A 21927-nucleotide genomic window follows, 5' to 3' on the forward strand; every position below is an offset into this window, starting at 1 on the left:
AGGCAATGCAAGTGCCGAAGTAAGTGATGTTTACATGGCCATGTAAATCTAAATTTGCATGGCTTTGTGTCACTTTTCAGCTACAGAGTAACACAACGGACTGCCTTGTGCTGCCTCGCATTATCTTGCGCCATGTAGGCATTTTAATGGGTGGAGCATGTGGGGCTCTATACATCAAACCATGTATTTTTATGCAAATCCACTTTTAATAAAGTCAGTAAACCTGTGTTTACAGCACAATGATGTACCTACCCAAAAGAGGCATAATGAAGAGAAAATTATTCAATTTCTCCTAATTTCTTTCTCTTTTCTTGTGTGCTGCATTCTACTGCACACTGTCCGCACTAACCTGTTCATCCCATGGAGACACAATGCTGAACCAAGTTACTTGTTCCTAACTCCACCTACAAGTTGCTTGTTCCTAACTCCACCTAGACGTTGCGTAACTCCCACTTACTTGTACGTGATCAGCAGGGGAACGTCCCGGGGGAAAGGGGATGGATGAGCGAGAGAGAGGGAAACATGGACGCCTCCTGGCAGGATCAGGATAGCTAGCGGTGGTCTACGAAGAGCAGATATTTCCTATGATGAATTAAACATTTAGTCAAATAACATTTTTCATGTAACCGATACGCTATAACTACTCTTCACCAATTCCCACAAACTCGGTGTGCCTGTCAGGGTCCCCTTTCCCACTTTTGATGGCTCTCCCCTCTCTTTAGGAATCTTTAAGAAACAGTATGGAACCTGTAACCAGAAACAATGTTTAGCCTGCTATACTATCTACATGTATTCCCACCTTGGTACTAAGTCAATGTGGCCCCACTGGAAGACCTACCTAAAGTGTTCCAGAAATTCAGTGTACCTCTTGCTCGTTGGGTCTTGATGAGACTTTCTAAAATACAGTCACACTCACAATCATAGACATATAATAGGTGATAAAGAATAAAAAACAATTCTTAAGTATTTAGATTTCTCAGATATTCAAGGATTAATTTGCGCAACATGTTAGTATCGGAAAGAACACAGTTCAGTGTTTTAACCACACCGAGAACATACGGTTAATATCCTAAAGCTCACTTTCATATGCAATTGGTGTCATCACTGTTACATCATAGTGAGAATTGAACATGGAAATAACAGACCTTTGATTAAAATTTTGAAACTAGTGTGTGCCAAGCACTTAGGCCCTCATTCCAACCCTGGCGGTCATGGACCGCCAGGGTGGAGGAACACGGAAGCACCGCCAACAGGCTGGCGGTGCTTCCAGGGCCATTCTGACCGCGGCGGTAAAGCTGCGGTCAGAAAAAGGGATCCGGCGGTTTCCCGCCGGATTTCCCCTGGCCCGGAGAAACCTCCATGGCGGCGTTGCTTGCAGAGCCGCCATGGGGATTCCGACCCCCTTCCCGCCAGCCTGTTTCTGGCGGTTTACACCGCCAGAAACAGGATGGCGGGAACGGGTGCCATGCCACTGGCATGGGCAGTGCAGGGGCCCCTAACAGGGCCCCATAAAGATTTTCACTGTCTTCTTTGCAGACAGTGAAAATCACGATGGGTGCAACTGCAACCGTCGCACCCCTGCAACTCCGCCGGCTCCATTCGGAGCCGGATTCATTGTTGCAGGGTCTTTCCCGCTGGGCCGGCGGGCGCCCTTTTGGCGGTCGCCCGCCGGCCCAGTGGGAAAGTCAAAATGACCCCCGCGGTCTTTCGACTGGGTTACTTTGGCGGGCGGTGTCTGCCGCCCGCCAAAGTCAGAATGACCCCTTTTAGTGTTCTTTACCATAGGCAATGACTGGCATCACCAAAATGCTACATAAAACTCAACTATAACAAACATGTTCATAGTACATTGTCAAAATAACAATTGTCCAACACTTTCAAATATGTACTGTCATTGCAAGCTAACAACAATGAGTGTTATTATTCAGCGGACAGCAAGAATTCGAGTAACCAAGGACACAGATAACTTACCCTTCTAGTGTGCGCTGCCCACCTGAACATCCAGCAATCAGTTATCAAAGGTAACAGGTAAGAAGCCTTTCAGGCATGTGCAGCATGTTACCGCCTTTAATGATGCTAATCTTCTTGATCTCTTCTTTTCTAAGATGGGCATCTGTGACATTGGGCTGTGGAATAGACGATCCAGGAACAAGGACAGAGGAGCAGAGAATCCCACTCTGCACCTGAAGACCTCTGAAAGCAAGCAATCACCTCAAGACTGGTGTGGCTTTATATACCAGTTGCACCTGGCCACACCCAGTCTGAGTCACCTGGCCACACCCAGTCTGAGTCATGAGGCTGATATACCAGGCCACACCCAGTCTGAGTCATGAGGATGCCATAAGCTCAGGCAAAAAGATGGCACATGCCCCAGATTCCTACATGAGTTCTAAAACAAGCATTGGCTCAAATAAACATTTCTCAAAGGCAACAAGAATCATTGGCCCACGTAAGGGCAGGTGATTTGCTTAGGGGCCCAACAAATGGCAGGTCTGGGTTCTAGAGCATATACGGGTTTACAGGTCCCACACCAGACCTAGGTCCTTATTTACAACAAACTGGTGCATCAATAACAATGTGCCAGTTTGCTTGCAATGCCCTGTGCCCCCTTACAACACGGCAGCGCTGTATTTACAATACAGTTCACCATGGTGCTCATTAGCACAGCTGCATCAGAATTTCTGGTGCAGTTGTGGGGTTATGCTGGAAGTTTGACGCTAATCAAGCAAAGCTCGGGGAAGCTCATTTAAAGCAGCCTAGCATCACTTTATCACGTACCTTGAGCTGGAGTTAAAAATTACGCTATAATGGTGCAGTCAAATCTTATAGATTTCACTGCACCATTCCTGTGGGCTCCTACTGGGGGAACACCTCTCCTCTTGCATACATTAGACTTGGCGCAGGTATAATGTGGTGCAAGGGCTTACAAACTGGTGCAATGGTACCATTGCACTAGTTTGCAAATATGGTGCAGGGTGGGGGACTGTTCTGTGCCATTGTAGCGTAAACATAAATGACGCTACAGCAGCTCAATGCACTTGTACATGATCCTCCTAGAAAGGCACACATAGCAAGGGGAATGCACCACTACTGGCAGTTTTTATGCAGGAAGAAATCCTTTGTTGCAAAAAAGAAAACAATCTTGCTTGCAATACAGGCACCCTTGCACATTGGCACAAAGGTGACCTGTGTTGGTGCTAGGGTGCTTGAAACATGCCAGAGTAATGAGATAGCAGAAGTGTGCCATATCTTGTTAGATGTGGGAGACTTTCCTTGATTTGTTGCACCATGTGTAAGGATATAATCCAGGCCCTTGTATCTAATGATTCTGATGAGGATGGTAATTGATGTCACTGACCCCATCGGAATTAAAAGACCACTGGTAATAAGAGTCTTCGTCAACAGTAGGTCTATGGTTACCTGCACCACCCCGTCACATGTCCCTTGCACTGGTAATGTCATTGGGCCTCATTACGAGTTTGGCAGTCGGACTGCCAGACCGGCATGTTGGCGGTCTTTCAGAAAACCCTATTATAAAATACACAGGCAAGACCGCCGACCACAAATCCAAAATGGCAGACCGCCAGTGGCACCGCTGCCTGGAAATAGGTAGTCTGACCTCCAGCGTAGTCAGCACCATGACCAACCATCGAGGATATTACAAACACACAGTTGCCATGGAGGTCCCTTCACAGCGGTCAGCCAATGGTGGTCCGAGTCAGCAAAGTAATAGACAACTGCACATTGGATGAATTTGATAACAGCACATCTGACAAACATTGGTACAGTGGACATCCTTTGCATTTATACAGAAAGAGACAATATCCAGAGCACCTTTTTTTCCACAGAGTACACGTATAAGGTAACCTTTTTTCACCATCCCATAGAACACCCTGCATTCACTTTTGTCAATTCAGACTGCTTTGCATTTCTCCTGTTTAGTAAGTCACTGTCAACCATTTTTTTCCATGTTCCATTCTAAAAATTCCTGTTTTTCAGAAGATAGCTAAAGAGTCATGGTGGATGAAATCATAAGAGTAGAGTCACAATTGTTCAGAGCACAAGTCCAGCATACTCCTCTCAGTAGGTAAATGGAAATGTGGGACAGTATCATTGACAGAGTTAATGCTGTAGGCACCACCATGCGCATAAAGGACGACATCAGTAAGAGGTGGAATGACCTCAGGGGCATGATCCGTTCCCTGGCCCCCGAGCACCAGCTGCAGGCCAAGAAGACTGGGGATGGCCCTCCCAGTGCCCCACTACATCTCTTTCCTTGGGAGGAGAAAGTCTCCGCCATCCTGCATCCTGAGGGCTTGACAGGAACCTGGGGGAGGGAAGTCTGATAAGTCACAACACAAAAATATGTCATAAAACTGCTATGTCATGGATGCTCATAGATCAACTTTTGCTGCTGGATTAGTCATGTACCCTACCAACACTCACTACCCAGAGAATCTGGGTGTTTACACTGTCAATCTGTATTCCTGGACCCAACTTTACAGCTACTAATGCCCATCACATGCTATATGTCCAAATGGGGCCTGTAAGCCTTTCAATGTACAATAATAATCCCAGGACTCATGGTATGTGTCAACAGGTAAATGTATGTCCAAAACTAAATGCAGGCTGCAAACATATATGCAATACCCAACATTTCTACACCGTGTGTAATACAGAGAGTTACCTGACTGCAACTCCCAGACAGCACTGTTTCTTTAACTCCAAACATCAGACCAGTGGTCATTTGTCCAAATATTCTTCTTTGGTAACTCATAAATGAAGTGTACTTACCTTGGGAGGTAACATTTTGTAGTTTATGTAGTACAGGGAGTGACATGACTGCAACTCCCAGCAGGCCCTGTTACTGCAACTCCAACCACCAGAACAGTGGTCTCATGCCCCAATACATATGTTTCTTGACTCTCAGTTGAAGTAAACTCACCTAGGAGGATTAATCTGTATAGTGTGTGTAGAACAGGGTGTGACCTGACTGCAATTCCCAGGAGACACTCTTTCCGTAACTCCAAACACCAAACCAATGTTCACTTGTCAAATACCCTTTTTGTAATCTCTTAATTTAAGAGTACTCACCTGGGATAGTGTGTGTAATACAGGGATTGACATGACTTCTGAGGCCTGGCGGCTTTGTTACTGTTACTCCACTCACCATCCCAGAGTCCCCTTGTTTGGTAACTCACAAATGAAGTGTGCTCACCTGGGGATACCATTTGTATAGTGTGTGTAGTACAGGGATTGACATGACTGCAAAGGCCAGGAGGCTGTGTTACTCCACTCACCAGTCCAGTGTTCTCTTGTCCAGATACCCCTTTTCCTGAATTCTCAATTGAAATGTAGTCACCAGGGAGGATACGATTTGCTAAGTGTTGAGAAGTAGAGGGAGTGACATGACTGCAAAGCCCAATGGGCCCTATTACTCTAATGCTAACCACCAGCAGAGAGGCCACCTGTCCAAATACTCTTGTTTATCATCTCCCAAATGAAGTATACTCACCTGGGAGTGAGCAAGCACGGATCATGCCCAAATCAGAGAGGTGTCTGTCAACATAGCTCATCTTGACTTGCTATCCCAAAATGAAATAAATGAGGACAGAAATTACATCTTACCTAGTGTATATAACTAGCATTCATAAGGCCTCACAATGCGACATGAGATTGGTATTGGCAGCAGACACATTCACATTTCACTATGCACATGATTACTCCAGTCACGTATACAACAAAGTCCTGGGCTTGCCTCATCACACTCGACTAGGCTTCCATATGAGCAAAGCCATATCTTGCTTAGCCACTCTTTTGCCTGCACTGGTGACAAGATGTCACTTTCAGGCCATCCACCCAAGTGCTAATGATCTGCACATTTCAGCAGCTGCTTGAGTCAAAATGAAATGGCATACTTCACACGTCATGTCAATACACCCAATACTATGGTTACTTGCCGCAATAGGATTAACTTCTACTTAACTTCGTACACGGTCTCTGTTTACTGTAGCACAAAACATCTGTAGGTAGATGTCACAATACAATCAGTAACATTGTATGTTTTACATCAACTGGTGGATCTGACACTGTGTACACAGAGTCCACAGAACAGACTGCCACTACCTCCCTTAATGAAGCCCTCAGTGAAGATAAAACTCCTGGACGTCTGCATGTACAATAGAAGATGTCTCTGGCCCATCTGGGCAACCTGGTCAGATGGTAATAATGAGTCTCACTGTGCCCACATCACCTTCCAGCCCAGTTGCCTCAACATCACAGGCAACAATTCATCCCCTATTTGTGTCCCTAGCACAGTGTCTACCTTCTTTTGCCCCCCAGTCCTGGATCCTGAGTTGCAGTGCATCACTTCAGACAATGAGGTTCTAGGAACAAGTTGGAGAGGGCACCCAGTGGCAAAGGCACAGGTTTGTAAGAGTAGGGTGCATGGGAGGGATGCTGTAGGCCAGCAGGGAGAAGCCACTAGGGCTGCTTTTGGCCAGGGCACCATCAACCATGTTTTGGCGGTATATCAGTAGTCCCACAGAACGATGGGACAGGTCTTGACTGAACTCCAGGAAATCAAGCAGCTACAGAGGGGCATACACAGAGACATGCGGGAATAGATGGAGGCCCACAATACCAACATGGCCTCCCTAACAGGGGTGCTAAGGGACATGCATACCACCCTGAGCAGAGCTTTTCAACAACAGTTTACCCCTTCCTTTGGTTCATCAACACCAGGCACATCAACATCAGTGCCTGCAACTGGAAGGGAAGCCCTGCCAGAGAAAGAACCAGTCCCAGGCAACCCTTCGTCTGTAGCAGCAGATCCCCAACACACAAACGGGGATGTCTAGGAAAGAATCCAAGAGGTGCAGATGACAAGACACCCACCACTGCCAGCAAGTGACCTCTTCCATAATGTGTGCCTTTGTTTGTCACCCATTCACTTGACTTGACTGATCCTCTACCACCTACCATTTCCAATTGGAGGAGTATTCTGATCTTTGGACTCCCAATGGTGTGGCATCTCCTCTAATGATTTAATTCACCATGACTGACCCCTTCACTTTACATTTTTGTTTATTTCTGTCCAAAATGTGTTTTCTGTATTAGCATGTAATAAATTCACCCTTCACAAACTCATTGTCTCATTGCTTAAATTTCACATTTAACTATGTAGAGATGTAAGATGATGTGAATCATACGATGAAGATACAATCTACTTGTACAAGCAGGAATATGCTACAGATACACAGCATCCAGCTCAGGGTTACAACCATTGCACACAAACACATAAATACAAGTGTCTTGTTAAACAAAATATTGTATTACAGTGTTTAGCACATACACTGTCAATATGTCTGGACTATTGTAAACAAGTCTGAGTGACTAATACTGAGTAAATGAACATATTTATAGGTATTGATCCCCCAGACCACAGAAGGAAGGGATTTCTCAGATGTTGCCCAGTAGAATGGGCAAACATTAAAGTGGTTGATGTCAGCAGCTTGAGCCTTATCACCTATTACACTAAAGTAATCCACCATCACATAATCAAAGATACAGACAGATGTAAGTACAATAGTCCCTGATCACAGGGACATCATAATCCAATCCCCATGCATCTGGTGGTATGAGTGTTGTGACACAGGTAATGTGGCCTGTAATAATGAAACACATCTACAGCTATATACATGTCATACAAAAATAGTATTTAGATAATGTGAAGGAAAAATATTTGGTAAAAAGCTAGGACTACATACTTTCTAACCACATGATGACATACATGATGCATCAGACACACCACAAGACAGAAAACAAGTGCAATGGGCACTTCTGTACCTCCACCCAAACACTGTGCAACTTGCTTGGTACATGTCTCATACATCCAAACTCTGTGACCTACATTGCCTGGAACAATCCATGTCCACTTTACATGTCAAAACAGCATCAGATAACTGCCATTGTCACAACTCTGAAATGGCCATATGAAGCTGTCATGGTGAAGTTACCTGTACAAAGAACAAAACAAGGATTATAAGCTTAAAACTATACCCTTGACACAAGTCACATAGAATGCAACTGGACAGCAAGTACATTGCAAGGACACTGACACAAACAAAGCAACATCTTCAAGGTGGGGATGTGTCAAAAGCTATCTTATCAAGCAGCCTTTCACAGAATACTGCAGACTATCAGGTCCCTAGCTGGTTCATAAACACTCAACCCCTCAACCACACACATTCTCACAACTGCAGTTCTTTGCATATTCACAGTCATTACATGACATGACATATACTCATGAAAAGTAGCTGTTTATGAGATCTTCTCCCAAGTCAGCTCCTTCCTCTTCACCACTGTCATGCTCAGTTGGTATTTCAGGATTGTCGCCTGATGGCACTGCAGGCTCCCCCGGAATGTATGGGATATTCCTCCTCAGGGCGATGCTGTGGACCATGCAGCATGCCACAGTGATCTGACACACTTTTCCAGGTGAGTAGAGGAGGGCTCCACCAATCCTGTTCAGACACATAACACTGGCCTTCAGGAGCCTGAAAGCCAACACCACTGGTCACCTTGTTCTTCCATGGGCCTCATTGAAGTAGACGTCTCCTGGCAAGATTGGATTCCTTAGGGGGGTCAATAACTAGGGAGAGTTTGGATATCCTGAGTCTCCTGGAATGGGAAATGAATGCAACAATGAGACACTCACTTCATGATTGTAACACCTGACATTGCACACACACAATAAGTCAATCAGGACAGACGTGACTTACCAACCAGCCAGGCCCTCCCTTTGTGCATTTGTGACATCAGCTGGGTTATGGTGCTGTTCCGCATTATGAAGGAATCAGGGGCTGATCCTGGATACCGGGCAGACTTGATTGAGATGTAGAGATCCGCCAAATAGACAACTTGCATGTTGATGGAATGGAAGTTCTTTGTGTTGCAATAGACTTGTTCAGTGGCCTGCGGTGGCACCAAGCCAACATATGTGGCATCAATGGCCCCCACCACATGTGGGAGTTAGGAAAAACCATAAAAGTCAGCCTTCACATGGGCTAAATCCTCACGTTGGGGGAACCGGATATAGCTGTAAATGTGTTTCAACATTGCTGAGAGGAATTCCTTCAATACCGGACTGAACATAGGTTGGGACATACCAGCAGATAGGGCCACTGTATGTTTGAAGATCCATATGGCCGAGAAGTGCAATACTGACATGAATTGTAGTGGTATGCTGGTTGGATAACTAATAGCTGGCATCATATCTGGCTCCAAATTACAGCATAAGTCCACTATTGTTTGCCTATCCAGGCAGTATAACATAATTATATGCCATTGCTCCATGGTCTAGAAGTCTGGCAGTGGACAGTAGACTGGAGGTTGTCGGATCCTCCCTCTCCCAGGGTACCTATGGTTGACAAGCCTTGACTTGTAACATTAGTCAGTGTGTCCACAGCAACATAGATGATGCATGCCAACAATATCATGTGATGAAGCGTTCTGACTGGATAGACATGACACACAGTACACATCCTAGCTGGCAACTTCACAAGGGTCAAATGTGACCCCCATGGTTGTCAACATGTGTCCAAATCATGGATTTGGATGAAACAGAAAGATGTGCTACACAATTGCCCCTCGAAATATGACTGTGCATTCAGAAAGCCAAAATGACCTTCGGCGGTGGTGGACTGTGCATGACTGTCAAATACCATCTAAGCCCTGCAACACACTACACTGGTGTTTTGGTAGACGCACCTACATGACAAGACAGAATAAGGATGTTTGTGATGCTACAATATATATATCGTAGTTGTGACGCAGTTCACAAAGCAAAATATAGCATTTCAGGCCACCAAAATGGTGGATGCCTGACCTGTTCCACTGGATATTAGGAACCCCTCGCAATTGCCGCCAGATGTCATCAGGGTGGTTCTAACTGTGGTGTACACAGCCATAGGCTAACATTGTTGCCTCTGGTGGTTGAGGCCCAATGGCTGTGTCTGCCAGCAGTGACAACCGTGTATGTGGTGGGTGTGACCACCATGCTGTGCACATTTACTCACTTGACTCCTGGCACTGCTGCCAGCAACAACCCCACTACCTGAGCTGCTGTGTGGTGTCTCTGGGAGCATAGATGCTACGTCCGACAGGTGATAGGGTCCATGCCTTGTCTTCAAAGGAGCTGGTGAGGCTTGTTGAGGAGGTCCTACCCTTGTATGGACAGCTCTATGGCTCACCAGAGGAACAGGTACAAATCTCAGAGGCAATATTGACTCTGTTCTACACCATCCTTTCCCTCCTAACAGGCTACAATGTGCCCCTGTGTGCCAGATAGACTTCTTGTGCGTCTGCCGTTGTAGTCTGTGTGACATCAATGGGGTATTCATTGTGCATGTACTGGTGGCCAGTACTATATGTTAAGTTTAGTCACATTGTTTTGTATGAGGTTTTTGGGCTCCTAGATCCTCCTTTTCTTGGATGCATATAACCAGGTAAGGATAACTTGCTGCGATCCAATGACATCTCTTTCTTCATGATTGTTGTAAATGTTGGGCAACATGAATGTGCATGGCAGGATGAGCTGTGTATGCATTTGTATTAGTCATGTGAGGATCTTGTAAGTAATGTGTATAGTACCACAGATCATTCAAACCACATCTGGCATTGCCAAACTATATTCTGGAATCCCTATCCTGACTCACTCTGCCCTTCAGGTTGCCATACCCACCGCATCCAACATTGCCAATGGCCTCATGCTGTACTGTCATGCATGGAAGTGATAGAAATGGAGCGACATGTAGGGTCTGTGGTTTAAGCCTGCAGAGACTAGGGCCTGTCAAATGTACCTCCCAGTATGGGACATAGTCTAGGCTGTGGAAAAGTCACTGTTGCTATGCAACTGCAGTACTCTGCCCACTCCTTGTACACCAGCATATCCTGGTATGTAGACAATATGATGGTCTGGTGGCAAATCTTTGCCCTGAAAGTCTCAGTCCATTGGCTAGATTAGGAATGGGTATTGAGGTACATCCCAGAAGTAATCTATTTGTGCATTGTACATCATTGTCAATGTGTATCTTTGACTTTTGACAGGTCCCTTACTCTCACAGCTCTGCTGTCACATTCACATACGTCATGTTTGTCCTGCACAAGCTTAATTTACTAATGACAGTCCCGCCGTGCAGACTGTGTGTTGATTCCTGGGATGCCATGAAATGTGAGTCAGCACCTTGGTCACATTGCAGAAATTATACAATGCATGCCTTTGTATGTTGGATGCCATCTCTGTAGGATAGTCACATATGTCCAAAGGAATGTTCTGTGGTACAGGTATATACCACAAAACCCACCTCCCGAAGTGGCATGCGTCTGCAGTTGGTGGGCAACATGTACACACATGGACAAGAAAAACAATTTCTGTACCTACCATGCCAACCTCTTCATTGCCACTCAAGTGTAATAGTGAAGTCTGTACTATGGAAGTTGCCTGAAGGGACTGTAAGCAGTGAATCAATCTTGCAGCGTGTGAATGTGTTGGTCCATTCAGGCCTGAAGAGTTTACCCTTCAGAAGCCACACAAGTCTGTAGTGTTTCACTGTGACTCATATCAGAGTACATGTTGCTGGAGCATGGGCTACCTGATGTCAGTGGGCTGCTTAGCCGTTGTAGGACCTGAGCAGGGAAATGGGTTAGTCTGCAAATGGATATATATGTCTGTACTCATCTCCATGTACTTATTGGCTTGTGTGATTTACCCTTAAGGTGTTAACAAATTGAACATTTCTAGCTTAGTGCTTCTCAAATGTGTGTATCTCAATCATTTGTCCCAAAACTTGTGATTGTAACATCTTGATTTGTCACTTGCATCCATGCAGGTAAACATCCATCAGAAGAAGGAGATTTGGATATCCATGCTCCGGAAGATCCGGATCTTGGGGGTCCACAGCTGGCAGAGCACCCGCTGTCATAAGAGGTGGGAGGACCTGAGACGCTGGGCCCAGAAGATCACTAAGGTCCAGCTGGGGCTTTCCTCCCAGTGTAGGAGGGATGCATGTCAGACTAGGACCCCCCAATTATCCACATTCTTACAGTGGCCTACCCAGACCTTGATGGGCATTTGAAGGGAGCACGGCAGCCACAAGTGGACGAGAACAGGGCATATCCCTGCCTGCACATTGCCAAGTTAATGTGCTAGGTCCTGACACCTCCCATCTGACGATTAGGGATGTGACATGTGTGACACAGTAGATGAGTGGCTATTTGGATAGAAATGTCATGTGGTGTATGCTGAGGTGTCTTGCCTATTGACCCATGGACCTACGACAGAACTATGTACAATCCACAAACAATATGCTCTCCAGCACAACATATGGCTGTGTACATTGATCAATCAAGTGCTGTTTGCTGTTGTAGTGGGTGTAAACTATATACAAAAGATCACTACTCCTCAGTGTTACAGGCCAAAGGAAAGAAAGTGATGGATCACTGTCCTCAGCCGTGTGTATAGTCAAATAAGTATATTGGCATCTGCCACCCAGAGGCTACTTGTCTCCATTGAGTTACAGGTGCTTATGCTCACTACTGTCTGTAATGTGAAGATGGCCATCATACATGTGACAAAGCATACGTTGTTCTTTGGGTGCAGCTACAGGTCAATACTTTCCCTTGGTAAGTGGGGAATGTCCATTGACATTATTTGTGTGCCATCACTTTTACCAACATTCCTTGTGCCTACATGATAGCATGTATCCCTTTCTCTTTTGACAAAATGTGTATGCTGCAGTTTCATGCATGGCCTACCTGTGGTCACAGGATGATTTCTGCATTCCATCACATATCTTTGCCTGCCAACCTGTCTGTAGAATAGGACATTTGCAATGGGGGAACATTTAGGGCCATATTTATACTTTTCGACGCACAACTGCGCCAACGCAGTTGTGCGTCAAAAAATCTAACGCCATTCTGAAGCGCCATGCGGGCGCCGTATTTATTCAATGACGTTAGCCGGCGGAGCTGCCTGGTGTGCGTGAAAAAAAATGACGTACACCAGGCAGTGCCGGCATAGGGGAATATGGAGCTTGGGCGCCAAAAAATGGGGCAAGTCAGGCTGAGGCAAAATTTTCGCCTCAACCCGATTTGCGCCATTTTTTTTTACTCCCAACCCCCATTGAAATGACTCCTGTCTTAGCAAAGACAGGAGTCATGCCCCCTTGCCCAATGGCCATGCCCAGGGGACTTCTGTCCCCTGGGCATGGTCATTGGGCATAGTGGCATGTAGGGGGGCACAAATCAGGCCCCCCATGCCACAAAAAAATATATATATATTACTTACCTGAACTTACCTTATGTTCCCTGGGATGGGTCCCTCCATCCTTAGGCGTCCTCCTGGGGTGGGCAAGGGTGACAGGGGGGGTCCCTGGGGGCATGGGAGGGCACCTCTGGGCTCCTTCCGAGCCCACAGGTCCCTTAACGCCTGCCCTGACCAGGCGCTAAAAAACGACACAAAAGCGGCTGGACGTCATTTTTTTTGACCCGCCCACTCCCGGGCGTGATTTTTGCCCGGGAGTGTAAATACGGCACACATGCCTCGGAGTCAATTTTTTAGACGGGAACGCCTACCTTGCATATCATTAACGCAAAGTAGGTGTCCACGCTAAAAAATGACGCAAACTCCATGGACTTTGGCGCTAGACGCGTCTAACGCCAGAGTATAAATATGGAGTTCGTTTTGCGTCGAATTTGCATTAAAAAAAACTATGCAAGTCCGGCGCAAACGGAGTATAAATATGCCCCTTAATGTGGTAACACAGACAGGAGTCTGTCACCATTGATTGTTGGATGATTCATACTCTCAACCGGCATTGCATGTCATTTGGCAGGTACAACTACAGTAGCAATGAGGGACAAGACATGTATGACTTGTTTTTTAGCCACACTGTGCATTTCCAGGCCATTGATGTGGCATCATGTAGCAAAGTGCACTGCACATTTGTAATGAGAAAGGTTTGTAACCTGACTGTTGGCATGCACCATGGAGTGGCTTGCAGTTATGTTGAAATCACATGTGGTTGGGAATAACCATTCATTCACAGACATCTGGGCTTGCAGGACCAAAATGGAGACAATGTTGTATCTCCACATTGGACAACATGTTGAGGGCCATCAACAAGTACTTGTAAATCTGTGAGCCTCTCCAACATACAAAGGACTAATGGTGCCTACTGATGCAATCAGAGTAAGTAATTGTAAGGTGTGACAGACATTAGTGATGATTTTTCTGGGATTTACTGACCCATTATGTTATGGATTTTAGGGACACATATCCCTGTCAATTTGCACATTATGTCTACAGTGTACCTTTCCATGGCAAATGTGTGGAATATTTGAGCAACATTAGTACTACCTCCATGACTCCATTGAGACCGTTTTCATTTGGTGAAGTGTGCATGGTTTATATGGTTCCAGTGTGACATGAGAAATTCCATGTCATCTCCCCCAGGCTACTGTACTGTTGTCAGCAACATGCCATGTTCTGGGAGCATAATTTCACATTGTTGTGATATTGTGTATGTGACAAATAATGTCTGCATGACCTCGTGTGTGATCTGTGGGAATTAACCTGGCATTGGACTACTATTGTGTGACAAGAGGTAACCGAAGTTTTCTCCATGAGGCAAAGTATTGAAGGTGATGTGGTCTCCTACATCTTCAATGGTTACTATGATTGCACAGCTCAGCCATGCAATTGTAGTTGTCTGAGACCCAGATTTTCCTGTGGGCAACCGCTGACAGTTCAGATGGCATGGATGCATATGGTATGGTACTTGTAGGTTCCACTTTGGTGGAATTTGTTGCTGGGGCCTAATTGACATCATGATAATGTTTGCTAATGATAGCTGTTATTCAAGCGTTATCAAGAAATTTGGTCACCCATTTTTCTCTTTGTATTTTCAACATCAGACCTGGTGAGCAAAGGAGATAGGGCACAAAAAGGTGGGGAAGCATCTGCCCATGGTACCTTCAGTCAAGACACCATCAACATGGAGGAATCCAGTGGTTTGGAGAGCGAAGGGGGTGCCATGGATGAGAAGGGATCTACATCCTCATTATCAGATTCAACCTCCAGTGGCCACTCCTTAGTGGTTGTAGACCTATCGGGACATACTCCTGTACTATTTTTGTGCACGACCCCCAGTTTAATCGCCACCCTCCCCATTGCTCCCCACTCAGTTGGCAGTACCTACTCACCACAGAGGGTGGTCATCTCCTTTGCCGCATACACCTCCACCCCAGCCCCTGTTAACCCTGCTGCACTGAATGAGGAGGTATTTGACCTCCTGAGGAACATCTCTGTGGGTCAGAATGCCATTGTGAATGTCATCCAGGGGTTGGCCAGCCAACTTCAGCAGACCAATGGTTTCCTGGAAGGCATTCATAGTGTCATACCTACAGAGATCTTTTCAGGCTCTGGCTTCCTCATTGACGGTAGCCAGTCATCCTCTACATTCCACCCCCTCATCTTCCCTCTTCCCAATCAAAATCCCCCATTCCCCTACCTATCCCAAGTACAGTGACACATCTACATGCACCTATGTCAAGACACACAAGTGGCATACATAAACACAAACACCACAAGACACATCAGCACACAGGCACTAAACATGAACCCGCAAACACAACATCAGCAGATACCCCGACTACCCCCACAGACCCACACACCACATCAAGAATACCCAAAGGCACCACCACACAGCCAGTGACATCCACCACACCCACCATATCCACAGGCACCACCCCAACACACAGACATCCACCACATACATCATACCTGCAGACAACACCCCAACAGACACACAAACATTCACAACTACCAGCATACTTGCAGACACCACCCCAACAGAGACACACTTATCCACCACTCCATCACCCAGCACCTCGACATTCCAGCCCCCAAGACACACAAATGCCCACACTCACACATGCAAAAGATTTCACCCAAACATAAGCACACCACATAAATGCACACAACCAAGACATCTAGACCCACACACCAGATGACCACACCCCAAACCTCCAAATCCACAACCCCTTCTGAATATCATACCTGTGTTCCAAAGGAGAGTTTCCTATTCACGCTTGCCCTTTCCCCTGTACCCTCCACCCCATTACAAACCCAAGAGGCCCTGACCCACCTCCCAACCCTTTCTTTCACATCCAAGTCCTCCCCGTCACACCTGCCCACCATGCAAGCACCCATACCCCTCCCGTCTGAAGAGGCCCACCCCTCCTAAGAAACACTCCACCCCCCCAAACCCACACATTCCAAATCCAACCCTCCTCCTCCCAAGGATGACTTCTAAGGTGCCTGCTTGCCCACTTGATGCCCCTCCATGTGGGTTTCCCTGGCAGTGATAGGAGTCAAGTGTGTGCAGGGTAGTGTGCAAAGAATTTAAGATGGTCTGGCTAATCGCCTTTGCTATTATGCAATTTCTGTTTAATAAAACCCAAAAGTTGTTTATTTGGGTACTCATTTGTCTTGCAATTCCTTTTCTACCTTTATGTTTTTCCAGAGCGTTTTGTGTTGCCAGTCTACAGTTGTGTGATCCATTTGCTGTTGTTATGAAAATCTGACTTTGTGGGCAGTGCTGGTGTCACCCAGGACAAGGGTATATGTTGACTGTAAGGATATGTTTGTTAATGCAACAGCGATGTCATTGCATTGTGTAATGTTTGGCATGGTAAGCATTTCATCACATATGCTCCAATGTCAGCATTCATGGTGTTAGACATGGCCTGCTGATATGCTTTGCCGATTTATCTCATGTGTGGCAGCTTCAATTTTCTTTGTGCAAACATGTAGGTTGTTCAATTGTGCTAACTTTGCTTGCATTTGACTGGGCATGTTATAATTTTGCTGATTGTACCTTGCAGCTACTTCATCTAGATGTAGGCCCATGCAGTTGTAGTTGCATTTGCTTTCTTGATTTGCACTTCCACATTCTACAGCTAGGCATGTCACTTGGTTCTAGTATGTTTTGGCACTGAGATAAATGTAGGGCCAGTTCCTGTGCAAATGTTGTTTTAGGGGCTGTGCAAAGTCTGATGTGTCCCATTGTAGCATACTTCTCTTAGTGCTCCTGATGGCCCTATCCTTATTGTGCAGGTATTGTTTGGATAGTGAGCGTTGGATTTTTGTCTCTATGACTATTGTGCATGCCATTGTTCTTCCATTGTGTTGCAGTGTGGGTGATCTGTGGGTAAATACCAGGGATGGTTAATGGGAGGGGTGTTTGTGTTCCTTGACACATCCATACAATTGTGTGTTGAATCTGACCGGTTTTATTGGTAGATGTGATGTTGCTATGTTATTGGTGTTGTGTGACAACACAATGCTGTGTACACTTCACTGTCCCTGTGCCTAACATGTGCAGACATGGGTTTTTGTATAGTGCTGTAGGGCAGTGTGAGTGACCTACCCAAAGGGGACATTTGAATGGCTGTGAATGTGTCCTTCTTTGTGAATGACTCAGACTGTGTACACAATGACAAGTATACTTAATGCGTACTGTGACTCCAATATCATGTGGATGATGGGGCAACAATCTGTTGTTGAGCTTTTTGACGCTGACAGGTGTGTAATTTAGGTCGGTTGCATCCACAGCAGTGTGGATTTTGTGCACCTTCGATCAACAGCAAAAGCTGCAGGACGTCTCTGAGCACTCCATAGAAGCACAGGACATGTAAAGCTGCCTGCAGGTGAGTTTATGCTCTCCGTTTCCACCTACTGAGACGTGGGGTTTGGACCACCACAGTCACATTGGTGGTCTGCAACCTCATAATGTGTGTCCACTGGCCTGTTTATACTTCCTCGTCAATGCAGAAGTCTGCGCTGCATGGTGGTGCCTTCGGGATGGCAGCGGTCTTAGCTCCATAGTCCCACATGAATCATAATACAGTGGTTTGACCGCCAAGCGGATGGCAGTCGGACCGCCACTACTGCCAGGGGCGAGCATGGATCAGTAAACTCGTAATGAGGCCCATCATTCTCTAAAGAAGAGGTGCCTGCAGTCTTATCCTGTTGTCTCTCCTTCCTAATCTGGGATACATTTTATTATTGGACACAGAGATACATCTCTTATGTTTAGTCACAATAGTGTGAAACCACTACATTTTCATTGATACTAGCCAAAATAAGCATCTGCGTTTAACACTTTTGTTATGTATTTGCCAAAGCACAAGGTGGACAGATCATTTTAGACTTGTACAGCAAATAGAAAAGAGTTGTCCTGCTGTGGCTAGTATGCCAATAGTTTCTCTCTGAACTGTCTGCACATGAAGGTTAAAAAAGAAATCTGACAAGTTCCTCACAGATTGATGTCTCTATACAGATGTCAATGTGTTTCTCCAGCATGTTATGCCTTTATAGTCTTGCCTTTTATAATGTTCGCTAAAAATATAGATTTTTTAGGTTTTACAGATGTTTTGATTATATGTAACATCTTTCCCCATGCACCTCTGTTCTTCTTGGATCTGTGGTTAACTGGTAATCCTCAGTCTTTCATGAAACTGGTAAAACTGATGTTCTTGGTCATGCTTTACAACACATTCACAGAGATGAAACTGCAGGATATGTACTCCAAGTGAAATATCCACTACAAACAATGGTCAACACATTGTACTCTTTGTGAGTGGGGCTCTTGTCAGCACTTGTACAGACTGCTTGAGGTATCACAATGTTAAATATTTGATCACATCCACATAACATTACATTTCAAAATGCAATACTCTTGACATTTATTTTCAAATCTACCCTATAAACTTTACAATTTTTTTTAGAAATATCAACTATCATGCACTTCGACAGCACTGTTTGAAATATCCTGTGTTTTCAAATTTGCAGCCTCGTGGTGTGGTGTGAGGATATGCAGTACCACGGTTACCCTAAAAACAATGGCTGATCCAAAAATCATATTTACTCTCTATAAAAACTTTACAGCCTCAGATTGTTTATTTATTTATTTGATAAAAAAGTGCATCCATGGAAGGTTCTTGCAACCAAAAGCAATGCATAAATATCATAAATACAATACAAGATTGACATATACAAGGGAATTTAAATACATAAATATTAAATACACACTAAAAATTCTCCTAAATATGAATGACAGGGGACGTGGCCAAGATGGTGGCGTGAGCAGATGTGTGTTTGTGAGCTCCGCCGCCCGGGCCTTTGCAGCTGCAGAGCGGCCCCGGGCCCCCACGATTGTGGGCGCTCCGAGGGTCGAGTGGCATGGAGAGGACATGAGGGCAGAGCTGAGTGGTCGGCCGGGTGTCTGGACGGGCCGGTGGGAGCTGCCGGGCTGAGAGGCTGTTTGCGCCTAGGCTGCGCTCGCGGGCTTCGGGCGCAGCGTCCTGGAGTTGCAGCCGTGTGGAGCGGGCTCGCTGGCAGTGACTAGGCTGCGAGCCCAGTCCAGGTGCGGAGTGGCGGCCTTGGAGGAGTCGGTGGCAGCAGTCGGGCAGGGGAGGTACGGGGCCTGAGGGGGGGCCACAACTGGGAAGCGGCAACACGTGGCCTCGGCCTTCCAGGCCCTGTGGAGAACGCCTGGCCCCGAAGGGGCCCGATTGGGACCGCGGTGAGTTGTTGAGGGAGAGCCAGATCTCCCGCTGTCCCCTTGGATTTTGAAGGGTGGAGGGCCCCGCGTTGAGCAAGGGAGAGAGTGGGTCCGCGGCTCAGCAGGACATTTCAGCCAGCGGCGTGACCGGGCTAGAGGCGGCCCTTGGGAACTCCAGTCGTCGGAAGTGGGCCTCTGGAGGGCCCCGCAACAGAAACAGCTCATGAAGGGTCGGCCCTGACTGGGGCAGATGAGGTGAGGACGGCCGCTCTCCTCTGGCCGGATCGAGTGCACAGGGCAGGAGCGGACGGCCCCAGTGAGAGGTGGTGACCCGGCAAGGGAGTCAGTTTGTTGAGCAGCGTTGAGGACTGCGACGGGTGCTGGTCCTGTCTCTACGACGGCTGTTGAGCAAATTCTGATGCCGTCCTCTAAGCCGAAGAGAGACCAGTCGGTGAGGAAGATGCTGACAAGGTCTCACCCACCACAGGGCAAGCCTGCTGAAGGGCCTGCCCCAGCTAGAGGGCCTGATGACCGGGGCGAGGTGGAGGGCGACGGTGGGGCCCCAGTTACGAAAGGTTTTCTCACCTCCTTGTTTGACTCTCTCAGGATGGATCTGCAAAAGCTGGGAAGAGACATTTCCCAGGAGATGCGGGATATGTGAGCGGACATCACGTCGCTAGGGGAAAGGGTGTCGAGCGTGGAAGACAACGAGATCTCCCGGGGGAAGAAGTCGAACAACTACAACAGGAGGTCTAGCGTCTTCGTGAGCAACAGGAGCTTCTGCAGATTGTGACGGAGGATTTAGGAAACCGCTCTGGAAGGCACAACATTCATATCAGAGAAGCCGGGGCGGAAGGTGAAGACATTAGAGAGTTTGTCATGGCGCTGTTCTGCTTCATCCTGGGTCCGGATAATACACAAGAGATCACATTGGACCGGTTCCACAGAGCAGGTCGGATGGGGGGGCCAGCGAGCGCCCTCCTGACTTCTTAGCGTGTCTGCATAATTTTTTTGAGTAAAGAAAGTATCCTGCAGAGAGCGTGAAACCTCCCTCAGCTCCAGTTTAGAGGGTACGTGCTACAGCTATTCCAGGACCTCATGTTTCAGACATTGCAGAGGCGAAGAGAACTTAAGCCCATCACAGAGCATCTCCGGGCGCACTCTATACCTTACACCTGGGTCACCCCTTTTGCCTTGTGTTCTGTTGTGGAGATCAGTTGCGTCAGGTGAAATCGCTGCAAAAGGCTCATCAGATCCTAAGCTTGGAGGAGACGGAGCGGAGTGCCGGGCCGCGCGAAGAGGCTGCTGCGAGGACCGTCCACGATGGCAACGGAAAGAGAAGAAACGGAAGCAACCGAGGCCATCTACGACCGAACAAGCACTGGAGAGACAATCTGTGTTGAACAGTCTTCCAGCGGGGAACAGTGCCTAGATAGTCCCTGAGGGTCATTGCAGTGGTCTGGGGTCGTTTTAGAGTGTTAGTGAAGCTGCTGGAGTTAGGCCTGGGTAGTGGGGTCTCTGGACGCCAAGTGACGACCTCGTGGGGTGTGGTTGACCCCTGTCTGGAACTTGCCTCTTCTTGGACGTTCGATAGAGGACTTGTATGAGTTAGATGTGCACCTGTTGTGCACCTTTGTTTTATGCCGTTGTGCTTCCCATTAAAGTCTTAGGTACCATAGTCATGATCACTGTTCTTTTGTGGGTAGGCTCATCCCCCGAGCCGGCTTCAGGGGCTGCCCCTGGGCGGAGGTCCCCGGCGAAGGAGCTTCATCCCCTCTATTACTCATGTCCTTTAAATGTCTAAACCTTAATGTCCGGGGGCTTAATGGCCCTGCAAAGAGGTGTGACGGGCTGGAACGTGTTCGCCAGTACTCGGACTTCACTTGTGCTGACACTGCCACTGGTGGGCCCAGGCAGCCCAGTTTACCGTCCCGTGATTGGTTGGACGCTTTCAAGCGGAGGGATGTCAGGAAGTTAAAATCGCCGCTACCGGAGCTTACGGCGTCAGGGGTTTGTGAGGAAGGAGTTAAAGGCTATCGAGGACCAGTGAAATAACATCAAAACGAGGAGACGGACGGAAACCATACAGACGTCGTGAGCGGAAGACGGAACCAAAGAACTACACGGAGGCAGGTGGAGCACTCGTATCCTGGAGGTGACGGCTGGAGACGAACATCGGACACTCCGAAGCCCAGAGACCGGGAGGACGAGCTGCTGCATCCCGCCACGCTTCCGGAGAAGCGTGGCAGTACAGGTGCTTGGGATCATGAACCTGAACCTGAGTAAAAGCGGGGAGCGA

The sequence above is a fragment of the Pleurodeles waltl genome, chromosome 4_2, assembly GCF_031143425.1.
Source record: "Pleurodeles waltl isolate 20211129_DDA chromosome 4_2, aPleWal1.hap1.20221129, whole genome shotgun sequence".
Lineage (NCBI taxonomy): Eukaryota > Metazoa > Chordata > Amphibia > Caudata > Salamandridae > Pleurodeles > Pleurodeles waltl.